Source organism: Lepidochelys kempii, chromosome 1 (genome assembly GCF_965140285.1).
Source record: "Lepidochelys kempii isolate rLepKem1 chromosome 1, rLepKem1.hap1, whole genome shotgun sequence".
In the NCBI taxonomy this organism is placed as follows: domain Eukaryota; kingdom Metazoa; phylum Chordata; order Testudines; family Cheloniidae; genus Lepidochelys; species Lepidochelys kempii.
This window is the reverse complement of record NC_136380.1, coordinates 88,856,579-88,882,952: the sequence shown is the minus strand read 5'-3', so window position 1 is coordinate 88,882,952 and position 26,374 is coordinate 88,856,579.

Genomic DNA, 26,374 nt, shown 5'->3' with positions numbered 1-26,374 from the left:
ACTCCTATCAAGCCCTAGCTCTACCCAGGTTTCTCACATGACATAGGAGCTACCAATCTGCTCTTCTTCCCTCTCAGGATCCAACTAAGCTGGCAGTGTGCTTTTTAACGACCTGCCTCCAAACTTGCAGGTCTTATAGCTGAAGGAGGGAGGAGCTGATTGAGCCCACAGCAGCTCATTATCCCTCCTTGGCTAGTAAGGGGTTTGCACACCCCATCAGAGACACCTAAACCATTACAGGAAAAAAACAAATCTGAATTGGCCTCATGCATGTTATTCCTCATATTCAGGCCAAACCTACTTTTTTATGGTTGAGATCCCTTAAAGAATGGAAAATGTGCTTTCCTTCCTACCCAGCTCCGATTATCTCCTTTCCCAAGAAAAATATCATCCAGATAACAATTGCCATAATTGCTTTTCTTTCTCCTGTGCAATGGTCACGATATTGAGCAGGAAGGAATGGCAGAGTAGGAGATCCTGCTCCACTGCGAGAAGTTGCTCCAGGCACTGGGTACCCACATCCTCTGCCCACCTCCAGCCTTGGGGAGAAGAATGAACAAGACCAGCTACTGGAGGCAGTCCCTTTATAAGTCCAACCCTGCAGCAGTTAGAAGGAACTGTCTGCTGCTATCAGAAGCAGCTATTACAGTAGCAGCTGATACTCACAGTCCTGGAATAAGTGATCCTGTGCATCTGTGAATTTTTAACAGCCCACAGTACCAATCCAGCTGCATGCCTTTGGTTGTCTCATAAAGGTTGGGTTTAGGTGGCAACGACGATAAAAAAAAACAAAAACATTTTAAATAGAAACTTCAGAAGTCATTTTTTTAAATCACCCAAAAAAGTATATGTTCACTACTGTTTAAATGCAAAATTATAAATAGGAAGAACAAAAACAACACTGAGCAAAGTCATGGAGCTAACAAGACACTAGTGAACCTCACCACTTTTTATGCTTTGATTTTATGTTGTATCCCTTTCTCATTCCTGTCATCTATGTTTTGTCTTTTTAGGTCAGAAGTTCTTTGGGGCATGTCCCTTGTCCTCTTGCATGTCTGCAAAGTGCCTAGATCACTGTGGGTGCTATGTAAATAGCACATTATAATAATGACAGGGTAGGCTTAAGGGACATTAACTCAGACTAGAGAAATGGGCAAAAATGGAGATTAGGGATGGAAACTAGGAATGGTGAAGGGATGGCATCTAGACATGAAAAATAGTTGGAGGGGAGTTGTTTGTTTAGGAACTGGATTGTCTCTGGGGACTGCATCTCAGCTATTGTAGGTAGCAAAAGGGTGAGGATTTGGCAGCTCTGTATCTTAAAGGATTGTGATGTGTTAAGATTCTCTTATTCCTAATCACACACTACATTCACTGAGAGACTTGAAATATTTAATTTACAGTTATGTAGTACTGTAGCACTATTAATATTTTACTGCAATGCTATTTATATTTGTTCATACTATGAAAAATAACTTAGTTCCTAAATATATGTCTAATGAACGTGTGTCAAAGAGTAAACAGAACATATACGTAAGAATGATTCTATTTATATATGAAATAAAGAAAATGCCTTAAAGTAATAGCTGTGGGCACCATATTTGCCTTTGCATCTGAAAAGAGACCAAAACCACACAAGGGTATTTTTCTTCCTTCGGGGCATGCTACCCTTGTCTCCCTGATTCTGCAGAGGTAAAGACAGTGAGCAGAAAAGTGGGACAGAGAAAGGATGTTATTTTAGGATCTTCTAAATACTGGACATTTCAGGTGAGATTTTCAAAAATGCTCAGTATTGCCCTCACTTGTTCCCATCGAAACCTATGGAAGAATTCCTATTTATGTCAATGGAAGCAGAGTTAGAGCCACACTGAGTGCTTTTGAAAATCCCGCCCCCAGCTTGCACACCCAAACTGACCTCAGAAGTGGTGGGGATATAGCTAAGGAGCAGCTGTGGTCTAATGAATAACATGTTCACTGCGGGGGGCAGGAGACCAACTCTGCCACTGATTTTTGCTGTGTGAACTTGGTCAAGTCAATCTCTGTGCTGCAGTTGTTATGTAAGTGTTAAGTATTAATACAGTTATTAGATAAGGAGGTAATTCATGTCTCAGATAGTCATGACTCAAGCCAATATCAACACTTTGAAAGCAATTGAGAATTGGTGTGACATGCTCCTTTTAATTATATATTTACACGCAGTACACTATTGAACCCCTACATGTCTCTGTGTGCAGTACAGAGGTCCAGATAGAGTGTCGTCTCTGGTAAACACTGAAGACAAAGTTGTAACTCAAATTTCATAGAAACATTTGTTTGTGTCTATAGTTGTTCCTGTTTTCTTTAATAAACACCTCCTGTTTAAGAAGATATATATAATGGCATTCCCTATTTTTCACACCCCTCAATGAAATAGCAGTAACCTTACTCACCTTAACGGTTGGTTGCCTCATGAAGAGTTCCTTGCAATAATCCATTCTATAAATCAAAAAGTCAAAGACAATACTGATGAGATCCAGGTCCAATAGAAACAGCTGAAATTGCTTTATTTTATAAAGTGGAAAAAATGTGGCCACTAACTCCACCTGAGTTTTCAGAAACAGTTGGAGGTACACAAGCAACCCCAAATCATGAAACCCTTGGACAAATGGTGGACGACCCGTGCTACCCCTCAAAAATGTGGCAGGAATCACCTTTGCCATACTCTCCAGAGCCTTTCCCTTCTAACTAATATCACCTCTATTTTGCCTAGATGCACCTCCTTGGCTGAGTCTGGATGGTTCCCAGTACTGTGCTTTAACCACTAGATAATGCTACTTCCATCTCAAGTAATCCGGGCCCTGGAATCACCTTTACCAGAAAGGGAAAAGTGTTACGAGAGATTTGTAACTCACAACTTTTGGAAAAGTTGAGAAGAATGTAAAGTATTTGGAGTTTTCAATTCTTTGCAAACACTGGGATAAAAATAACAACCCCCCAGTTACCAGAAAGAGAACAAATACCATCTACCTTAATCTTTATTGGAACCAGAGTAGCAGCCGTGTTAGTCTGTATTTGCAAAAAGAAAAGGAGTACTTGTGGCACCTTAGAGACTAACCAATTTATTTGAGCATAAGCTTTCATGAGCTACAGCTCACTTCATCGGATGCATAAAGTGGAAAATACAGTGAGGAGATTTATATACAAACAGACCACGAAAAAATGGGTGTTTATCATACACATTGTAAGGAGAGTGATCACTTAAGATGAGCTATTACCAGCAGGAGAGTGGGATGGGGGGAGAGAAAACCTTTTGAAGTGATAATCAAGGTGGGCCATTTCCATCACATTTCCAGGATTTTACAAGAATGTCTGAGGAACGGGGGTGGGGGGGAGGAATAAACAAGGGGAAATAGTTTTACTTTGTATAATGACTCAACCACTCCCAGTCTCTATTCAAGCCTAAGTTAATTGTATCCAATTTGCAAATTAATTCCAATTCAGCAGTCTCTCTTTGGAGTCTGTTTTCGAAGAATAAATGGACACAAATCAGATGTCAAGAATTATAACATTCATAAACTAGTCAGAGAACACTTCAATCTTTCTGGCTACTCGATTTCTGATCTAAAAGTGACTATTCTTCAACAAAAAAACTTTGAAAACAGACTCCAATGAGAGACTGCTGAATTGGATTTGATTTGCAAATTGGATACAATTAACTTAGGCTTGAATAGAGACTGGGAGTGGTTGAGTCATTATACAAAGTAAAAAGAAAAGGAGTACTTGTGGCACCTTAGAGACTAACCAATTTATTTGAGCATAGGCTTTCGTGAGCTACAGCTCACTTCATCGGAAGTGAGCTGTAGCTCATGAAAGCATATGCTCAAATAAATTGGTTAGTCTCTAAGGTGCCACAAGTACTCCTTTTCTTTTTGCGAATACAGACTAACACGGCTGTTACTCTGAAACCTATACAAAGTAAAACTATTTCCCCTTGTTTATTCCTCCCCCAACCCTCCCTCCCCAATCCCCCCCCCCACTGTTCCTCAGACATTCTTGTAAACTCCTGGAAATGTGATGGAAATGGCCCACCTTGATTATCACTTCAAAAGGTTTTCTCTCCCCCCACCCCACTCTCCTGCTGGTAATAGCTCATCTTAAGTGATCACTCTCCTTACAATGTGTATGATAAGCACCCATTTTTTCATGGTCTGCGTGTATATAAATCTCCTCACTGTATTTTCCACTTTATGCATCTGAGGAAGTGAGCTGTAGCTCACGAAAGCTTATGCTCAAATAAATTGGTTAGTCTCTAAGGTGCCACAAATACTCCTTTTCTTTTATTGGAACATGCTGCTCTGCCCAGACTAAGTTACCAACCTCAGAGCTATCTTTTATACTGAAAATCATAGAGGCTTTAGAGAGGTCTATTATATCTAAATGTAAAATAGAGGATCATCATCATTAGGGAATCTTTGTCTTTTATGTTATTAAAACATTATTTTTCTCTAATAAGACATCTGCTGAAAAATTACAGGTTCCAAAAGATTCCATATTCAGTTAAAATGAGCAATTTTTCAAAGACTGCTGTCATTGTCCACATTTTCCGCACAAGGGATTACATTTTATATGGACAGCATATATTGGAACAGAAAGCTTTGATGTAATTCTTATTAGAAAGTGAAAAACAGGCTAAACCAGACACAGTGCGTTGTACAGGCTGTGTGTTTCCAAATCTTTTTGACATGCTGTCCAGAAGAATCAACCAAGGAACCAAGGGGATTGAGAGGAGACTTCCTAAGTGATTTTAAAAAATAATACAGTTTCTTAATTCATCAACTGTTATTAAATTAGTGTGCTCCCTCAGCTGTCACCACAGGTTTCTTTCAAAGAGATTTTTCCAGTTATGTCTGACCCGCAGGGCATATATTCACAAAACCATTTAAAATGCATCTTCTTTTGCAGATGGTCTCCATGTATTGTTCCACGTTGCAATGTGTTTTTAACATCACAAAACAGCAATGCTGCTAAGAAAATAATATTTTATAGCATAAATTATGTCTTGAGATCAGATATTACCTATTAGATCAAAAAGTTAGAAACGTGTTTTCCCAAAGATAAAATTTTACTACTAGAAATGTAGGACTTCCCATGGGAATAGAAAAGAAAAGCATGAGAAATGTATAAATATATTTCTTCCATGCTGCTCTGTCTATATGGAAGGCATTTACAAAACCTCACTCCCTTCTTTCTCCTACAAATCCCTCCTGAAGACCCACTTCTGCCATGATGCCTGCAAGAGATTTGCTAAGACCTCTGCTTATCTAACTCATGAGTAAACTCTCCATTCATGTGGAGGAAAGGGTGAAAATTTTGGAGAAAGTTCAGATGACTGCCATGTTGGAGGGATTAAGAGAATAATTAAAAAAAAATCCCAAAAGATACATGAATGGAACATCGTATTATCCTCTGGAAGACAAGACTGAAATTAGAAGGGAATATTTGTAATCACTGTTATTAGCCCTAAAATTATTATTTATTGAATCCAGTTCTTTAAAGCCAGCTTTTTGAAACACACGCTTATGTTATAATTATATTGATGATTAATTGTTGATGATACTGTTCTGAAATTATTTAAATGTGATAGAAAGACAAAGGTTCCAAACCTACAAAAATTATATACATGCATACTTTTACTTATACAGTAGTCCATTAACTTCAACATAACCTTTCAAATGGATATATACACATTTCTTTTTTTAGAGTCTGATCATTGGATTAATTTATTTCAGGGTCATATATTGTTTCTATTGGTCTTGAGAAACTAGATCTATGACTGACCTCTCAAACATGGAGCTGCTTGCTAGTCCACTTACATTTTAGCTGCATCTTCACTGCAAATATAAATTTATTGTTTTGTTTTTTTTAAACAGCAAGTTAATTGATGTACATTAGCTATTCCACTGTAGAGCCCTAGTGGAGACAAGACTGTAGTTTTTACCTCTATGTAGCCTGATCAGGTGAACCATGGGTGGGGGTACATTGTTGGCCTCACATCACTACCTTATGGTAAAAATTACAGAATCTAGTTTCCACTAGGGTTTTACAGAAGGATAGCTAATATACATTACCAATCCCAGGGTAAAAACCACACTTTTTTCATTAGTGAAAACAAAGCTTTTGTCTTGACTTCATTAAAATAAATGCTAGTCCTACACACAGTTTTGCAGTAAATAAGTAATAATTGTAACCCTACACACACATACTAAATGATACAATGCTAATGATGAAATTTTGATCACACAGAAACAAGGAAATCCAAATTTATTGTCCAACAATAATGAACGTTCAGCAACTGTAGCTTAAGTCCTGGGTGCATATTTTGTATTACCATGCAGGGCAATTTCAATTTAAAGGAACTGAAGTGGAAAAAAATGGGGTGCACTTTTCACAAGTGTTCCTAACTTAATCTTAATCTTTTCCTCCCACTACAACCACTTTATTAAACATTTCTGTTGTTTAAGGCATGTAATGAAACTTATGTACCACTCTCCACTGTGTCACACTGGAAAATATGCATTATATGCGCTTAATCCTCAATTTCTGATCTAAAGGAAAGTTTTGCTTGGTTAAGAAGTGCAAGATCAGGGTGCCAGCTTTTTAAAGTATTTATAAGGGACTGATATATAGCTTTTGTATTATTTTCATTTTAATAGAACAGGGCCAAATTCTTCCATCCTTATTAACACTGAGCACCACCGGGCTTGTTTTGAGGTGTATCTTTCTGCCCCGGAGTCAGATACCTAAGTCCCTTTGAGGCATCAGGCTGAGCCCTTTCCTTGTCATTTCCTACTGGCTAGTCTTGGTGGCTCTCTGCTCAGCATGCTTGCTTCCGTGAATCCCATTCTTAGGTACCTAGAGCTCCCCATGTACTGCACTCATGTATCTCTATTCAAACTAGTGACTAAAAGTAGTGTGGCAGCTGTTCAGACTTACTGCCCAAATATGTATCCAGGGAGCTAGCCTGAGCTGCCATGGCCACACTGCTATTGTGAAGTGCTAGCTCGACCAGAGTTAGCATGTGTACATTTATCTGAGCTGCAAATTACAGCTCAAAGCTTCTGTGTAGACATACCGTAAATCCACTTTGTGGCTCTAGGTTAGACTCTTGTCTGAGGTCACACAGGAAAGCTGTGGCAGAGCAAGGAATTAAACCTGGGTCTCTGAAGTCATGGGCTACTCTCATAAATGCTGGACATTCCTTTCTTTCTATTGGAGCTGGGGAAAAACAAACTAACAACAGAAAACCTTACTTAATTTCCTTCCTGGCAGACTGCAAAAGATTTTGTTTGGTAGATTTTTGGGAAAGGTTAAGGGCATGTTCCTGGGAGGTAAAAGAGGCTTTCTGTTGCTTTGATAGCATGGCTGGCTGAATTTATTTGTTTCCTCAACATGATTATTTCCATGCTGCTGAATTGTCTTCATTATGTCACTAAGTCTAATTAATTGTTATGATGCATTTTATTGGCAGTTACATATACAACTAATAATAAAAATACTTACTGGTCTTATAAATCCATAAATTCAGCTTTGCCTTTGGCACTTTCACTTTTCAAATGTTTCAAAGTTTGTATTAATGAATCAGTAACTCACCAGACCTTAACCCATTTTAATATGTTTTTATTTGTTGCTACTATTTTGTTTTCATGGAGAGAAAAGAGGAAAAACTAAGTCTACAGTACTAATGGCCTAAAGCATTTTAGCTTACTGCAATGATACTACAGTTTTTAGACCATTACTGTGTAATACTCAATATAATATTTTCAATCAGCCTGTACTTGTACTGTACGTCACTATGTCAATATAAACTGAAAAGGTTGCACGACTCATCCAATAACATGTTTCTAAGGCTTGATTCTCTACTGCCTAGAACCCTGTGTAGTCGTTTACACTGTATAATATAAATAAAACATACTATCATATGAGAATGATAACATTTTGCATCCATTTTGCATTCTCTTTGCCTGGGGGTAAGTGATGACAGAAGGAACAGGAGAGTGGAGACATAAAGTGTTCATGGAATTCTTCCCCTTCAGTATTGAATAATTGGCCTTTTCTATTATTGGGGCTTTTTTTTTCTCCCATTTTAAGTATCACTATTTTTAGTCAGGATACCAAATTTGTTAGACCAATGCTCTGTATTGCTGTGTCAAAAACAAAGTTCCTGTATACTAAATGAAATGTTGTTGAGGACTTCGCACAATTTTTCTGCATAATTAAAACAATATGCCTTACATGAGTATAGCATACATCATTTCAGCATCACTCATACTTACCATAAAGACAAAAATGTAGGGTATCAAAAATCAATAATGTAAGATCGTGACCACATATGCATGGCAGTTATACTAAACTAGTGATGACCCGTGGCTTTACTGATCAAGTTTGTGATTTTATGGTAAGTATGAGTCATGGTGGGAGAGTGTGTGTGTTGTGCTGGAAGATTTGTGTTGAGTTGTGTTTGTGGGGGGGGGGGGGCATTGTGCAGGGAGATTTGTATCGGGGGTAGCCATGGCACCGAGTAGTCCAGTGGCACCTTAAAGACTAACAGATTTATTTGGGCATAAGCTTTCGTGGGTAAAAAACCCACTTCTTCAGATGTTTTTTTACTCACAAACGCTTATGCCCAAATAAATCTGTAAGTCTTTAGGGAGATTTGTGTTGATAAGAAATAAGGGGGGCTATGTAAGTATGGAGTTATTGTGTCTGCTGGTTGTGTTGCTGTGTGGGTGGTTATGTTTATTTGTGTCTTGATTTTGTCTTGATTTGTTTGGGTGCATGGTTTGCATTAGGGAATTTTCTGTTGAATTGAGTGTAGGTTACGTTATGCTGAGTGATTTGTGTTGATGTGTGCAGATCCTGAAGGAAGGGTACATGCTAAGCCATAAGGGACTATGTGTGTTTGGGGTTATTGTGTTGTGCTGGGAGAGTTATGTGCATTTCTGTTGCTGGTGAATGAGGTGTGTATGCTGCAGTGAGGGGCTATGTGTCTTTAGCATAATTGTGTATGCTGGTTGCGTTGTGTTGATTTGCTTCTAGGAGGGTTGTGGTAGATTTGTGCAGTGGTTGGGCAAAGTAATTCACCATCAGTGCAATTTTCCTCATCAATTAATTAAACTGTTGCATGCAAATTAGATGTACAATAAGCATGGTGATTGATTGAGCTACCTCTGATATCACAATGGTCTAGGACTCTTGGCATGGAATAGGTCATGCCATACTGTATCTGTACACTGCATAGGTGCTGGTCATAAAGTCAAAATGGTTAAGAACTTAAAAACTGGACAGTAACAGACTGCAGTACTCACTGATGATTCAACCTGGTGATGCTCTGAGCAAAAAGAGACCTCAACCATGATTGTAGCTGTTTCCATCACTTCACACTGACTGTTCAGACATAGGGTTCAGAATGACAGAGTGTGACAATCTTGCAATCTTATTATATAGATCATGAGACTGTCATTTTAGGAATAATGAAACCCATTGAGGTGCTTTACTGTAAAAATGGCAGTATCTCTTTGTCTTTAAGATTTCTGGCAGCAGTTCCAGAAAAATATCCAATCCTATCGAAAGTTTCTATTGAAACATTCACAATTCATAGTCCTCATCTCTCTCTCTTTGTGTTAAGACCGTGAACTGCAAGATGCTGTCCAGTTACAGGTATTACATCTTGGAAGCAGATTACTTTTTTATTCTTCTCTAAACATTATGCCAACTGATCAGGAAAATCTATGGAGATTCACAGAAAAGACATTCATATTTAGGGAAATATTGGCAGCAAGGAAATAAATAAAAACACTGAGACAAGATAAATAATATTTACAAAATTGTTCTAATAGATCCGAGGAAAGTATATGTAAATGAGTTTCCATATAAGCACTTCCTAAGTCCTTCTCTTTGGAACATATAGCCAGTGTCTACCTAAATTGTTGTTACAAACTTGAAGTTATTGTAATATATAGCGCTATAAGGAACAATTTGGTTTGGGTATGATTCAAGATGTTGTACTTTCATTCAAGCAAGCACACAGAAAGAGTATAATATCTTACATGTACATTGTGCTCTAGGCACCGACAATAGCAGGGAAACAATTAAGTGGCACATAATAGTCCTATGGGCTATAATACTTTAGTCTAAATTTGGTTGTTGGGTTTAGTGTGTGGATGCTGGGTGGTGTCAGTGGTCTCTGATACACAGGAGGTCAGACTAGGGGATCTGGTGATATCTTCTCACCTTAAACTCTATGAAAATGCCACTTACACTTTCAGAGTGGCCATATTTCTCCTCTTAAAAAGAGATAGATGACCCAAGGCATGTGAAGAAAAAATGAGCAGGGCAGAACAGTTGAGGAGGAACCGCAATATAGAGCACATGCCCCTACTTCCAAAACTGTGGCTGATCCACAGGTTAATCATCACGTAGTTAAGGATAGTTGACACAGCATGAATTCCCATTGAGTGCTCTTTGATGCTCTTCTATGTGAGAGTACAGGCTAGGGACAGTGAGCCAACAGTAGCAAAATTACTGATGCTCCAATGGCTGAAGGTCAGCTTCAGGGCAGATGACTGGAGGGGCAGTCCTTCCACACAGAACAACATGATCTGTGGTTCAGTAGGTAAAGCATACTGGCTTCTGTTTTCCAAAAGCTGGGAATGGGTGGCAGAGGGTGGATTATTTGGTGATTACCTGTTCTGCTCATTCTCTCTGGGGCACCTGACATTGGCCATTGTCGGAAGACAGGATACTGGGCTAGATGGACCTTTGGTGTGACCCAGTATGGCCGTTCTTATGTTCATATGCAACTTTGTAAAGTAATTTAAGATCTTTTGCACTGTTATGTTGGGATCCCCACAGATCTTCATCCTTCAATTCCTTTTAGTAGTCTACCCCTCTCTCTCTCCCCCACCCCCCTTATTCTGCATCTCTGGCAGTGCCACAGTGGTAAAACTCTTTATTCCATGTTTCAGATACACCAGGTGCAAGGCCCCTCAACTAAGAAGAAGAGAGGCCCATTTTTATTAATAGCCAACAAAAAATAACATTGAGCTCTGTCCTTGGATGTCCTAATCACAGTAGAGATCAGAGAAAAGTTTAGTGAAACAATAGTGTGTGTGTGTGTGTATGTACAAATAAAAATAAAAGGAATAGGAACTCTAAAGACAAGCACTAAACTAAACTAATGTTAAGATTATGACTTGAACTGACAAAAGCCAAAGTTAAAAGTTAATCTTCACTGTGAGTGCACCCAATTGTGCCAACTGGTATCAGTAATATTATGCGTATTGCACACTATATGACATACAAATCATACTCAATTTTGAGGACCCTATAATGCCTAGTGGCAATGGGGTTAAAGAAATCATCACCTTCAGTATTATGATCCTTGTTTGTGAAAGGAAATATGCACTAAGAAATAGCAATCAGAATTCTATTGTAATAATTCATATAATTCCACCCAAGCAACTAACATATTAAAAGCATATGATGTACTTCAACTCCTACTTAACAGCCTCGTCACAACACATGCACGCAGAGAGAAACACACACAGAGATATTTTCTAGGGTTTGTACTCTATAATTAAATATATTTGCTTAGAATGTGAGCCCATGTTCCACCTTTTGTCTACTTTTTGCTTTACACTACTTTCAGATGACCTCACAACAAGACAGCTTGCTATACCTTGCTACCCTCAATGATTCAGCAGTAGATTGGCTGAACAATCTAGATACAAACTTGTGAAGCATAGAAAAGAAAAAGGTTCAAATGGAGCTGATAGCACCAGAGGAACTGTTCTGATTCATCTCTGCGACTGATTTGCTGTGTGAGCCATGGCAGGTTGCTTGTCTATTTTGTAATTCAGTTTACTATCATGAAATTTGGACATAAATATACCAACCATACAATGGAGTTGTGACCCTTAATTAAATAAACTTTCTAATGTACTTTGGGACCTGCAGATGAAAGACACAATTGTGCCTCCCTGATGTGGAACCAAATATGACTATTTACATATAAAACTCACCTTTCTTGTAAAGATATGGGGACCTCTGCCTCTGTCAGCATTTTCCCCAGACTTCATGGAGGACTCTGCAGTTCAGAGTCCATATGGGGTAGGTGGAAGGCATGCCACAGGAAGAGTGAAGGGACCAAAGGCAGAAATATATCAACTCCCATTCTTATCCAGTAGACTTCCTCAGATAATGCTAATATGAGATTAAGCTGTATTACCTCTTCATCACTCCCTCTTTAGTGGGAAGCCCCATTTTAAAGGGGGAGGCCTCAGAGCAGCCATGGCCAGGAAGTCTCTCACAAGAAAGTCTTTTGAAATCTACATGTTTGGAGCTGGACCCCACAAATACAAGGGAGAACTGTGACTTCAAACCGCAATGTAATAATCTCAGAGGAAATCCACTAGGGAACTTCGTAAAAATTTCCTCCGCTTCCACTATAAATATACAGATTTTCCCAGAGGACTACTAGGACTATATTATTAGGACTGGGATAATATTATACTTTTTTTTAATTATTACTTCATGTGAAAATTTCAGCAATTTTCTTGCAGCCATTTTTTCCATTCATCCCCATTTTTTTCCATTTTATAAAATGGCAATTTGTCTGCAAGATGAAATAAAATGAACACAAATTTATGGAACTTTACATAGTTTTGCCAAAATAAAATAAAAAATGGACCTTATTTCACTGTAAAGGTACAATTTTTTAAAAGTGTTATAAAAATGGGACCAATTTTGAATTTGCAAAAATATTCAGAATTTCACTGCATATATTTTATACAACTCTTAAGTATTACTTATATTGTTCTGAGATTAGGTCATTTTTCTTCAGTTTGTATTCAAGCATACTGGACCTCTTATAGAACAAATGTTACTGTCCACCCCTGTACCTAAATGAATAATATAGGAGTATATTACCCAATTAAGTATGTCATATTATCATTAATATTTAACAATAAACTATATAATGAATATACACAATGTGAACTACATCTAAAATCTACTGATTGTTTCTATGAAGAATCTCTATCAATATTTTCCATCCTTTGCTATCTTCTACATGCTTCTGTAATCTATGTAAGGGGATATCCCAATCTATATTGTCTACCAGTGCAGTCAAATCAGATCATATTCTGTGTGGAAGGATAGGAAACACCATATTTTAAGAGATGTTGTGCAGAAAGAATCTACATGACTTAGACATAGCCTGGGTGTGAGGACCTAGAGAGGTAAGAGCCAGGCTTGTGGTGTTGTCCACCCCGATCGAGAAGGAACGGAGCAGGGAAGGTTTGTGGGGTATAAGGGGATTATGAGTTCTGTTTTTGCCATGTTGAGCTTGAGTTGGCAGCTAGACATCTACAAGGAGATATCAGAGAGACAGGCTCTGACTATAGTTTGGGCAGAAGGAGACAAGTCTGGAGTAGAGAGATGTTAGGATATAGATATTCAGGCCTGTCTCAAAGGCCTATACTTTAAGAATTTAGGTGTATTCTTATCACTTAGCTAGTTATAGAGGTACAAAACAAGAATCAAAATCACAGTCTGTCTGTTTATAGGCCTTCTCTCAATATAATAGTCTAAGGCCTTGTTCTTAGGCTAAGGCCTTTGGCTAAACATCAGGGGCAGCCATAAACTGGGAAGCAAATGGTCACATCCTCACAAGTCACATTGAAATAAGGCAGTTTTGGGCTGTTAAAAAGGTGATCCAATCTATCACCTCCAGAGAAAGTTTGATAACATCCTGTCTGGCAAGAACTCACTTATCAATAGTTGGGGTGTGAAATCCTCATTTCTTTGCTGTTCTGTCATTGTACTCCCCATTTCCCTATTATCTATCCGTATCGGGAGAGATTAATAAGATTAGGACTTTTCAGCCTGGAAAAGTCATGACTAACTGTGAATATGATAGAGGTCTATAAAATCATGAATGGTGTGGAGAAAGTAAACAAGGAAGTGCTATTTACTCCTTCTCATAAAACAAGAACTAAGGGTCACGAAATGAATAGGCAGCAGGTTTAAAGCAAACAAAAGGAAGTATTTCTTCACACAGTGCACAGCCAACCTGTGGAACTCTTTGCCAGAAGATATTGTGAAGGCCAAGACTATTACAGGGTTCAAAAAAGAACTAGAATAATTCTTGGAGGATAGGTTCATCAATGGCTCTTAGCCAGGATGGGCAGGGATCGTATCCCTGGACTCTGTTTGCCAGAAGCTGGGAATGGGTGACAGGAGATGGATCAATTGATGATTACCTGTTATGTTCATTTCCTCTGGGGCACGTGGTGTTGGCCACTGTCAGAGGACAGGATGCTGGGCTGGACTGACCTTTGATCTGACCTGGTATGGCTGTTCTTATGTTCTTATGTTATGTTCTCAGAGAAAGGTGGAGGGTGGATGAGAAGGATCCTCTGAAGGACCTACTGAAGGAGCAATTAGAGCAGTAGAAGAAGCAGAAGACAAAGTCCCGGAAGCCAATGGAGGACAAGGTTTCAAGAAGAAGAGCACAGCTGACTGTTTCAAAGGTCACTGACAAATCAAGGAAAATGGGATGGAGCACTGGTTCTGATATTTGGCTAAGAAGAGGTCAGTAAAGACTTTGGCAAGAGTGGTTTCAAGGTCAGTGCAAGGGACAGAAGCCATATTGGAAGGGGTCTAGAAAGAAAACTGGGGCACGGGAACCCCAATGATTGAAAACAGCACTTTCAAAGAGTTTACAGATGAATACATTTGCTCTAGATAGGCAGTTTCTAACCATACAAAGAGTACAAAATTATTTATGATTATCTATCCCGTACTGTGCTGACCTTATACTAGAACTTTAGGGAAGCTTTGCTCCAGGGTTAAAAAAAAGCCTACTCCTTATTTTCCATTTGATATATACACAAAGCTCTGAAATGTTAGGAAACATTATTTATAACTACAGTTGCACTTCATGTTCCAGCGAGGACTTGAAACAGAACAGCTGGAAAGCACTTGAGTCTATTCTTGTCATTTTTTTAGCTCAATTGTACCTACTTAAATGACCCAGTTAGCTAGGATATATTTGAAATAAGAATCTGTCATTTGGTAATCTAAACGAAACTCAAACTCTGAAGCCTTTGAGTAATATTGTGTTGAATCCACATGATTTATGCCTGAACAACAATATGGATGGGCTATATATTATTTTCATTTACTATTTTTAACTTATTTCTGTAAGTAAACTATATTATTGAGTCATACAGGCCAAGCTATGATGTCCTTCCAAAAAATCCCCCTCTTTTATGTAACACCTTTCATCTGAGAACTTAAAACACTTTACAAACTATTATGCCTCAAATATCCTCTCAGAGGCAAGCATTATTATACCTATTCAATTTTATTGCTAGTCTAAGTGATTTGCCCACGGGCCCACAACAAATCAGAGGCCACTCTGCTTTTTCAGTCACCAAATCCCTACACACACTCAGTTTTCATATACAACAAGATGTCAGCAAATCTGATTATAAATTGTAAAAACCTATTACTGCTTATGGCAAATGTATTTCACTTACGCTAGGTTCTTGGCTTTGTACCATTAAGCCTAAAGGAGCCTGACCCTGCAAAGTGCTGAGAATTTCCTATGAAGTGGTAGTATCACTTACATCCAATTGCTGCCCACCTTGCAAGATTGAGCTCCTAATCTGAGGTGAATTTAGCACCAAAATTAAAGGTGGGTTTTATCCATTCAGAACCTTGTGTGGTCCAATCCTGAAGTCTTTACTCGGAAAAAAACTCCTACTGAAACTTAACATTTCCCCTAAAATGTATTTCAGTATTAGTATTTATTTTATTATACACATGCTTAGACTTTAGAGAGCCACATTCTAAAAAGTGGCATGAATAAATATACCCTGATATTCTCAATGAGACTATTTTCATGACTAAGGTGAGCAGGATTTGTCCTCATATATAGATAGGATTTGTTGTTTTTAAATTTTTCACAGTTTTTCATTTCTAATAACATCAAAGATTTTTTTGCTTTTCTAAACATAATTCAAGGGCGAAGTAAATGTTACCCATGTATAAAATTTAAATTAAGTTTTGTCTTCATTTTGCCACTGGAAAAAAAGAAGCAAAGTTCCTAGCTTTACAAAAAGAGCTAAATTATGCCATTTAGATAGAGACCTGCCTTAGAAACAATCCCGAGCCAGACTACCCAGAGAGAACTCAGGGAGAAATTGCACCTCAGAGACTGAGGCCTGGTCTACACCGTGTGTGTGTGTGTGTGTGTGAGGAGATCAATCTAAGACACGCAACTTCAGCTACGAGAATAGTGTAGCTGAAATCAACGTATCTTAGATCGACTTAGAATTACTTACTTCGTGTCCTCTCGGTGCAGGATCGACAGCCGCCGCTCCCCCATCAACTCAGCTTCCGCCTGTCGCCATGGTGGAGTTCCAGAGTTGACAGCAGAGTGATCAGGGATCGATTTATTACGTCTACACTAGATGTGATAAATCAATCCCCGATAGATCGATCACTACCCGCCAATCCGGCGGGTAGTGTAGACATGGCCTGATGTGGGTGAGAGGAGCAAAGCTCTGCCACTCCTTCTTGACTTGTATGGAGCAATGTGAATGCCTGGGGATGTCAACAGAGGCAGAGGTCTCAGAGGTCAGGGAACTGCAATTGTTCCTGGCCCTTTTGTGAGTTGAGCTAGACAGGGATGGGTACTTTGTCCTCTTCTCCCATCCCATGCTGCTCAACTGAGTGAATGCCAAGGACCTAAAATAGGGAAGAGGAAAGAGAGAGAAAAACTACCTAGGAAAAATGAAAGATTATGACCTAGTTGGTTGTGATGAGGCCAGCTGAAGGGCGCCTTTGTAGTTAAGGCACTGGACTGGAACTCAGGAGATGTAGATTCAATTTCCAGGTCTGTGTGACCTTGAACAAGTCATTAGTTTCTCTATGCCTCATTTAGTTTCCCGTCTGTAAAATGGAGATTTAAATACTTTCTTTCTGCATTCCTTTGTCTGATTTGTTTAATTAGAGAATAATCTCTTTGGGTTAGGAATTCTCTTACTATGACTTTACATAGCATGTAGCACAACGGGGGTCATGATCACAGATGGGGCCTTACATAATATAAATAATATTAAGTTTGTTCAATGTTTAGTTAAATATTAGAGTGCTTATTTATTGTATGAGTGTCTCTGTTCTTGAAAGTATTTTTTTCATTTGTATGTATTAAATATATGCAAGTCTCTTAATGTTCTTTAAACTGTGGTAACTAGGTTTTGAACAGTTCATTTATGTGCTATAGTAGATTTTTATTTTTTCTTGATTTCAAAACAAAAAAATATATACCAGCCCAGCTTTGAAACTGGGTTAAGGTTCACTTCAGAAGTTTGCAAACCTTTTGATGAACCTGATGTTAGATTCAAGTCAAGTTTAGAAATCACATGCAGACAAGTTTTGCATAGTTTTGTGATTATAACACAATCAAAATGTATGAACTCAATCTGCTGTTACCCTCATACAATAGGTACAAGTGGTTGCTACAGTAATGGTTCAAAGTGACAGAGTTTATAGGTGTTAGATGAGGGCCACATTTTATAAAGTTGGCACCTACAATGCACCTTTAAAATTGGAATGGGCAAAACCTGTATTTGTACATGTAAATGATATTTGGTATTTTTCCCACTCTACATGTAGCATAAATTACTATCCATGTTCTGAAAAGATCCACAAGGTCCAGGGAAGAATGAAATCTTTCCCTACGCCAACCCCTGCTTAGCCACCCCCAGATTTCTTGTAACCCCATCCACATAAAGGAAAGACAGTTCAATCTGTGTAGCCTCAAGACTCTACCCTCCTAGAACTCAGAAGGAATCTCTGTATCCTGCATGTGGGCTCCTCACCACTGTTCCCTCTATTTTTTTCCATCCATGTGCGGAATAAATTTTGTTATGTGCACTGAAGTATGTGCGGATGTGCGCCACCAGTAGAAACAAAAAACCTAGATATAATATATATTTATACCATAGGGATAATTATTCCAGCCAGGACAGGTTAGGCATTTTAGAACTCATTACTTAAAGAATTAAATTCAAGTGTAAGAGAAATAAAAATTATGAGATGCATAGACCAGTCAAAACACTAAAATAACATACATTGAAAAAATAAAATTAAAGAGAATATATGTGCATTGCAGGAAGTACCAAGAAGTAAAAACAACAATAATAGAAGTATGTGTTGGGAGGTGAGTGTGAAAGAGACAGAGTGTGTGACACAGACTGTATGTGACACAGAGGGGATGTGTGTGACACAGAGAGAGGGTGTGTATGATATAGAGTGTGTGTCAGACACAGAGACTCTCTGTGTGTGACACAAACTCTGTGAGTGTGTGTGACACAGAATATGTGTGACACAGAGACAGCATGTGTGTGTGTGACATAGGCTGTGTGTGACACAGAGACAGCATGTGTGTGTGTGACACGGACTCTGTGTGTGTGATACACAGAGACTGTGTTTGTGAGACATAGTGTGTGTGAGACACAGAGCCTGTGTGTGAGAGAGACACAGATACTGTGTCACACAGAGACTCTGTATTTGTATGTGTGTGACACATTCTGTGTGTGACACAGAGACTTATGTATGTGACACAGACTCTGTGAGTGTGTGTGACACAGAATGTGTGACAGAGAATGTGTGTGTGTTACATATTGTGTGTGTGTGTCTGAATGAGAGAGAAAGAGAGAGAGACAGAGACAGAGACCATGTGTGTGTGACGCAGACTCTGTGTGGGGAGGAGGAAGAAACACAAAGACTCTGTGTGTGTGAAAGAGAGAGGGACAGAGAGAAAGAGAGTGACACAGAAACAGTGTGTGTGTGACACAGACTCTGTGTGTGTGTGATACAGAGATTGTGTGTTTGTGTGACAGACAGAGACTGTGTGTGTGAGACACAGTGTGTGTGTGTGTGACACAGAAACTGTGTGTGACACAGAGACAGTGTGAGTGCTGGCTGCTGGGAAAAGCTGTGCACTGTCTCTTTAAGACACTCACTGAAAGATCTTCTGCTCTGTTCTGAGCCCTGTTCTCTCCCCTCCTCCACTCTGTAAAAATGGGGTACATGGGCGCGGGAGAGAGAGAATGTGTGTGTGTGTGTGTGTGTGTGTGTGTGTGTGTGTGTGTGTGTAAGACAGAGACCTACTGCGGAAATCTCAGAAACAGTGCACTGTCTCTTTAAGAAAGGCACTCAGCCCCTCACCATTCAGACCTCAGACCTCAGTAGCTCCAAGTCCTCTTGAGCCAGCTGTTCCCTCTGCCCTGCTCTGTGGAGATGGGGTACAAGGGCAGGGGGAGGGGGACACCCTGACATCATCACCTTCCCCCTCTCCCCTACTGCACAGCCAGCAGGAGAGTCCTGGGAGCAGCTGCAGGACAGAGCCACGTGGAGGGAGGGGCACCTGAACACATGCTGCTGGCTGTGCATGCTCTGCTCATCAGCTGGGCAGCTCTTGAGTCACTCCTGGGCGGCCGCCCAAGCACGCAGCTTACGGGGAACACAGCTCCTCACATACTGATCTCCTCCCTCCCAACTCCCCTGCTGCAGAACCAGATTGGTTTCACAGCAGTTAAAGTCTTCCTTGCCTTGGGGGAATAGGGATGTGGGAGCACAGGAGTTCAGGCCTGACCCAAAGCCCACTGAAGTCAATGAATGTCTTTCAATTGATTTCATTGGGCTTTGGCTCATACCACAGGGTTTGTTCCTGCTCCTACTAAAGTCATTGCATTCTTGCAATTTGACAAAAGTAATAAAGAAGTCAGACAGTGAACAAATTCACTTTAACCAACTCTATTTCTTACCCTAGAAATGTATAATTGGTGTTGAAAATCCTACCCACAGTGACTAATATGGAAACTACACTTGAATCATGAAAACTCTGTTTTGTGTCTCAGTATGAACATATTATTTGAAGCAGGACTCTTATTGGCTACGATGAATTGAAGAGTTTAAGTATTTTATTAGTGCAGATTAAATTAGGACAATGGATAATCACTGCTTGGGGAGACAAAATTGAAACCACATCAGCATATTGGCTGCCACTCAGACAAACAAACAAAAGGTCATTTTTAAACTACATGCTGGGAATTGGAGGTTGAGGGCTGCTCATCTCAAGCCTTCTTAAGGCCATATGTAAAATTCAGTTTCGTTCAGTTACCACTTAAATAGTTTTAGAGAAATCTCCTTAACAATATAGTTGACTAATCAATAACCTTATGCACAGAAAAACAGACTATTGTATGGCATTATCTTTTTGAGGCTTGAGACTATTTGAATCTTAAAGTGAATCTGATGAACAAAAGAGCAAATTGTTCCATTTAATTTGCTACAACTGTTTTGCTAAGGAAACAATTCTAACTTCATCTAGAAAATATTCAGCACCTTTGAGGTACTTGGAAGATATGTTTCTGTCAGAGCTGGAGAGGTGATTTCTAGCTGAGGCAGTGGTATGCAGACTACCTTTGACTGAGCTATTACACTAAAAACAGAAGTATAGCTCTGGCATTGCTGGCAGTGGGACAGTCTAGCTGCCCTGAGTATGATCCCATCTGAGACCCTAGGTATGTAACTGGGCAGCTAGCCTGTCCTGCCACCCGCACCTACACTGCTATACTATCACGCTAGGTTCATTAAGCTAACACTCATACTTGACACCTCCAGCCTTGTGTATGCATACCCTTAGACAGCAGGGTCTTCAGCTGGAGTTTCTAGTGGAGCACAATATAGCGCCTATCCACCTTTAAGTGCAGTATCCCTCAGCACTCTCCAGTCGCTACCAGACTGCTCAATGAAACAAGGACACTTTCTCTAAATCCTGAACTTCAAAGTTTGGTGCAACTACCTTGTGAGGTCCTGGGAGTGTGAGGGCCACACTAAAAATATTAAACAGATAAAAAATGGCACCCCACTAAATTCAAAGTAAACTGTCATAGATTTTTATTTAAATAAAGTACATAGCTGCTAGTTCATCAGTTTCATAACTTCAGAGTAACCTGGATACAGATAACAGAAATAATAGAGTAACCCTCTTTTTATGTAGAAGTAGGCAAAATAGCTAAGGTGGAACATGCATATACTGATACAGGCTTTTTTTTTTTTTAAAGAATAGTCATGTCTACACTACCACTTTTGTTGGTATCACTGATGTCACTAAGGGGTGTGAAAAAACCACACCTCTGAGCAACATAAGTTACACCAACAGAAGTGCTAGCGTGGACAGCACTATGGCGGCAGAAGAGCTTCTCCTGCTGACATAACTACCGCCACATGTGGAGGTGGTTTTATTATGTTGATGGGAGAGTTCTCTCCCACCAGCATAGAGCAGCTACAAATACAGGTTCAAGTATAGTACAGCTGTGCTGCTGTAAGCTCGTTAGTCTAGACACAGCCTAACCCAGACTATCATTGCTAAATGCAAGGTGGAACAGATTGTTTAGCATAAGTAGTTTACAAATTTCAAGGGACTATTCAAGGTGAAGTGGCCTGTTAACACCACTCAAACATAAGGAGGCAAAGGAAGGGTTTGGGGGGAATAATTGTGCTAGTCAGGAATTTTCTGTCAGAATTTTTGTTTGTTTTAGACAGTAAATATGGTTTCTGCAAAATAGAAATTTTCTGCAAGACATAATGTTTCTTTTTTTGTTGATCAGTAATCTCTGTGTCAACCTCTGTGTGATGTGCCTAATCAGAGTTGTATTTTGTAAATCTCACGTGAAGCAAAATGGCTGCATGAGATTTACGAAATACAACTCTGATTAGGCACCTCAAAAGCAAGGTCTGATTAGGCAAGGTCAACACAGAGGCACATAGTCATGGCACTCTCATGATGCACTGCAGCGTTTCAGCTGGAGGGAGCGGGGGAAGACCACTGTGTGTCAGATGTAGTCCAGCTGGGGAGCCCATCCCATGGGAAGAACGTGAGCATGATGCTGTTAAACTACAACTCCAATGAGGCATTGTGGGTGTCAGGAAGATGCAGATCAGTGCTGACCTGACTGGAAATGGCACATTTTTGACATTTCAAACTAAAAATAATTCAAAACATTTTGTTTTCCATTAAAAGTTTCAATAATTTGACTTTTTTGTCCTGATTTGGGACAAAACCAAATTTTGAATGATCAAAATTTTCTGTAGGAGGGAAATTCCATTTTTCAATAAGGTCTAAATAACTAAGTCTTAGTATTTTTGTTAGTAATCCTCCTCACCCCTCCCATCACAAAATATTTGCATATTCTGATGGCTATTTGCAGGCCTATTTGAAATCTATCTGAACCCTGGGCCCAGTCTATAACAGAGTCAATCTAATTAACAAATGTCCATATCTCAAGTCTACCACCAAATGGCATCATCTGACATCTATTTAGAGGCCTATTTGACATGAGTTTGTAGTCTTGGTCCTGTCTAATGGACTCAGAATAATGAATATATTTCCATATTTCTAAGATATCACCATTTGAAATTATTTGCCCCACTGCTGTCAGCCTCAGCCAAAAGGTCAAGAACTGAATGAGCAGAGAAATACCTCTTGCTCACCTCTAGTGGTACTCCTCCCAAGTCAAGGATTAGGTGCATTCACAGAGTGTTGAGAAATGTATTCTGTCTCTGACTGTATTGTCTATGTTTAATGGTTGAATAGGGGAATTTTTCACTTTTTATATACATTTGGAAAACTTTTTATATACATTTTAAAGTGAAAAATTGAAAAAGAAAAATATCCCACAATGTACTTACAAGAATATATACCAGAAAGACAACTGCCCTTCTTGAACTCCTGCTCAAAATAAAGGACTTTTCAATATGAAATCTAAACAGTGCCAGCTTAACCTGCTTCTGAAGCTGGATTCAATTTTGGTTTCTCAGTGATGATTCACTACTCCACACTCCAGACTGCAAGAATGACTCCAAACATTGAATCTATCCATTATTTTTTGAGTGTTGAGTATATTTTTTAAAAGAATATTAACTTCCCTGTTCTTCTTTGTCTTTTTTTTTTGTCATTTAGAATGATAAATGTCTTTCTACATTCAGGAAGAGTTCTTAGAATCATAGAAAATCAGGGTTGGAAGGGACCTCAGGAGGTCATCTAGTCCAACCCCCTGCTCAAAAGCAGGACCCATCCCCAATTAAATCATCCCAGCCAGGGCTTTGTCAAGCCTGACCTTAAAAACTTCTAAGGAAGGAGATTCCACCACCTCCCTAGGCAATGCATTCCAGTGTTTCACCACCCTCCTAGTGAAAAAGTTTTTTCCTAATATCCAACCTAAACCTCCCCCACTGCAACTTGAGACCATTACTCCTTGTCCTGTCCTCTTCTACCACTGAGAATAGTCTAGAACCATCCTCTCTGGAACTACCTCTCAGGTAGTTGAAAGCAACTATCAAATCCCCCCTCATTCTTCTCTTCTGCAGACTAAACAATCCCAGTTCCCTCAGCCTCTCCTCATAAGTCATGTGTTCCAGACCCCTAATCATTTTTGTTGCCCTTCGCTGGACTCTCTCCAATTTATCCACATCCTTCTTGTAGTGTGGGGCCAAAAACTGGACACAGTACTCCAGATGAGGCCTCACCAATGTCGAATAGAGGGGGATGATCACATCCCTCGATCTGCTGGCAATGCCCTTACTTATACATCCCAAAATGCCATTGGCCTTCTTGGCAACAAGGGCACACATTATATAGAGGTGTTTTTAAAAAAAAACAAACAGAAAGCAGATCCACAAATCAGAGAATCACCACCCTGCACTTTAAGCAGGGAGGGGTTTGTCTGGCTGGCTGGGAGAAGAGGGCAATGCTTTCTGGCTTGGGAGGGGAGACATAAGACTGCTAGAAGAGCAGTCAGCGTGGTGGATAACTCACCACCTAGGAATGAGGGGTTAAAAAAGATCAGCATGATCTTGGCCACTCCTCTCTTTCACTCAGAACAGGCTGGGCAGTTGGGGAACTGGTGGAAGCCTCCCCCACCCCTCACCCCCCACCCCCCTAACACCCCAAATTGGCTGGAATTGGTAAAGTCCTGGCAAGGGAATTGCTGGAGGGACCTGGATAAATGCGGGGGAGCGGGTGGAAGCCCCCTATAAAAAAATTGGCTGGAATTGGAGGGTCCCGGCGGTGGATCTGCTGGAGGGACACAAATTTTGCACCCGCACTGCACATTTTTTATCCGCTGGGTTAGTCCCAGACATCTGTCTAATAATAAAGTTGTGGCCTGATTCAACCCATATCTAATGTCTCCTGTCATTCCTTCAGCATAGCCAGACAAGCACATTCATTAAATCTAGTAAAAAATATCTTTAGAGACAATGGATAAGAAGGTCTGAGATCAGGAATTCAGCTCCTCAATCATTTTGCTCTTTACCATCCACCTATCAAACCATTTGAGATTTTGATTTTCCGTTTTCCAGCTGAACAGTTTCTTCATGCAAATTTTAAGAGCCTGTGACAATATGCATAAAGGCTAAGCTGATAATAAAATGTAGTCACCAAATACACTCCATTGTAAATTGAAGCTCAGATTGGCTAGGCCCAGCACATATGAACACAGTAGGGAAGACTAGGTCCCATATGTGAAACACAAATTCACATGCTTAAAGTTAGACACATGCTTAAGAGTTTCCAGGATTTGAGCCTTAGGACGTAAAAGACTTGAGACCATCCCTTTCTTTCCTGCCAAAATAAGGACAGGTTTCATTTAGTGATAAGAAAAAAATCTAACTGTCCATGATGCCACAAAATATATACAATAAGTCCCCACCAATTTTTATCTGGACAGGGGATTGATATTAAACATATGTAAGACACACGCTGAGCCATGACAAATAGATTCTAACACACTTACTTGGAGCTCAGTTCTGCAAGGTGATGAGTAATCTGGCCCCAGTCCAGCAGAGCTCATTTGCGGGCCTTCACATGTGCTTAATGTTAAGTCCCTTGAACTTGGTGAGGACTAATTTAAAACAATGGGATTACATATTTACTTAAAGTTAAGCATATGCTTAAGCGTTTTGTTGGATTGGAGCGCTTTATAGGATTGAGCCCTTATATTGGGTGAAATTCACCCCTGTGAAGAGGATGAACACATGGCCCCCTAGGAAAGCCCTAAAGAGAAGAGTGCCAGAATTTGTCCCATAGTGAGTGCTGATTTGGCAAGGTACTTAAGCACATGCCTACATTTCTGCATCTCCTGAAACTTAGGCATGTTTTTAAAATTTGGTGAACTGGAGCGATGGTTAGCAGCAATACACATGATTACTTCAATATTTCAAAATAAATTTAGCTAATGATAATTAAGTTTTAGGAAACACTTATGAGATGCATATGATTAATCACAAGACTAGACCTTTAGTGACAAATGGATATGTATGTGTGATATGATACATTAAAAAAAAGGAGACAGAGAATTTCTAATATGTTCCAAAAGCTTTTGATTGAATAATATTTACATCCTATTTTATTACCCTGCCTAATTACACATAACCTGAAATAACATGCTAGCGAGTTAAAATGATTCTAATAGCTGCAATATATTTTGAACAGAAATACTCAAATCATTTTTTTCTGTCAGAAGCTGAGATGGGAGCAGTTCAAATATCAGTTTTTATTAACTGAAAGTAGCACTGTTCACTGACGGGCCAATTTGTTTTTTTCCCTCTAATTAAAAACACATAGTACAATCCTACATTAAGAAAAAGTAATTTATTTAAAGTAGATACAGCCTTTTAAAAGTGTAACCAGAATGAGATATTAGCTCTTTGGCTTGTGATTTTGTCCAGTTATATAAGAAGTGGGTGGGCCTGGTCAATAATTGGAATAGAGACATCCAAGGGATATTTAGCGGCTGCAGAAAGCTGTTGATTAGGCAGGTATGACTCTGTCCTCTTAAACCAAACATAACATAACAATAAGAAGGAAAGTGGTTGGTCTCACCTTTTAGATGGGATGTAAAGCAAAATTCCTATCCACTGTAATCCCAGTTGTTTAAAGATTAGAGATGTAAAATTTTGACAAAAAATAATTTTTCTAAAGAAAAAAAATGTCAAAAGGTATTATAAAAAAAAAAATCTGTAATGGTGGTGCCTGATGGAAGTTGTAGTTCAGATTCTTCATGCTTCAATTCTCCCTTTATCAAAACATCTCCCTGGCTGGGCTACATCTACCATGGTTTCCCCTCTCTTTGAAAGGATATCATGCATTATGGCAGTCACAAGGCTGTGGTGCATCACAGGAGATGCAGCTGAGGATTCTAGCTTACAGAGGAGAAAGGGAGCATGAAGCATCCAAATTACAATTCCCACAAGC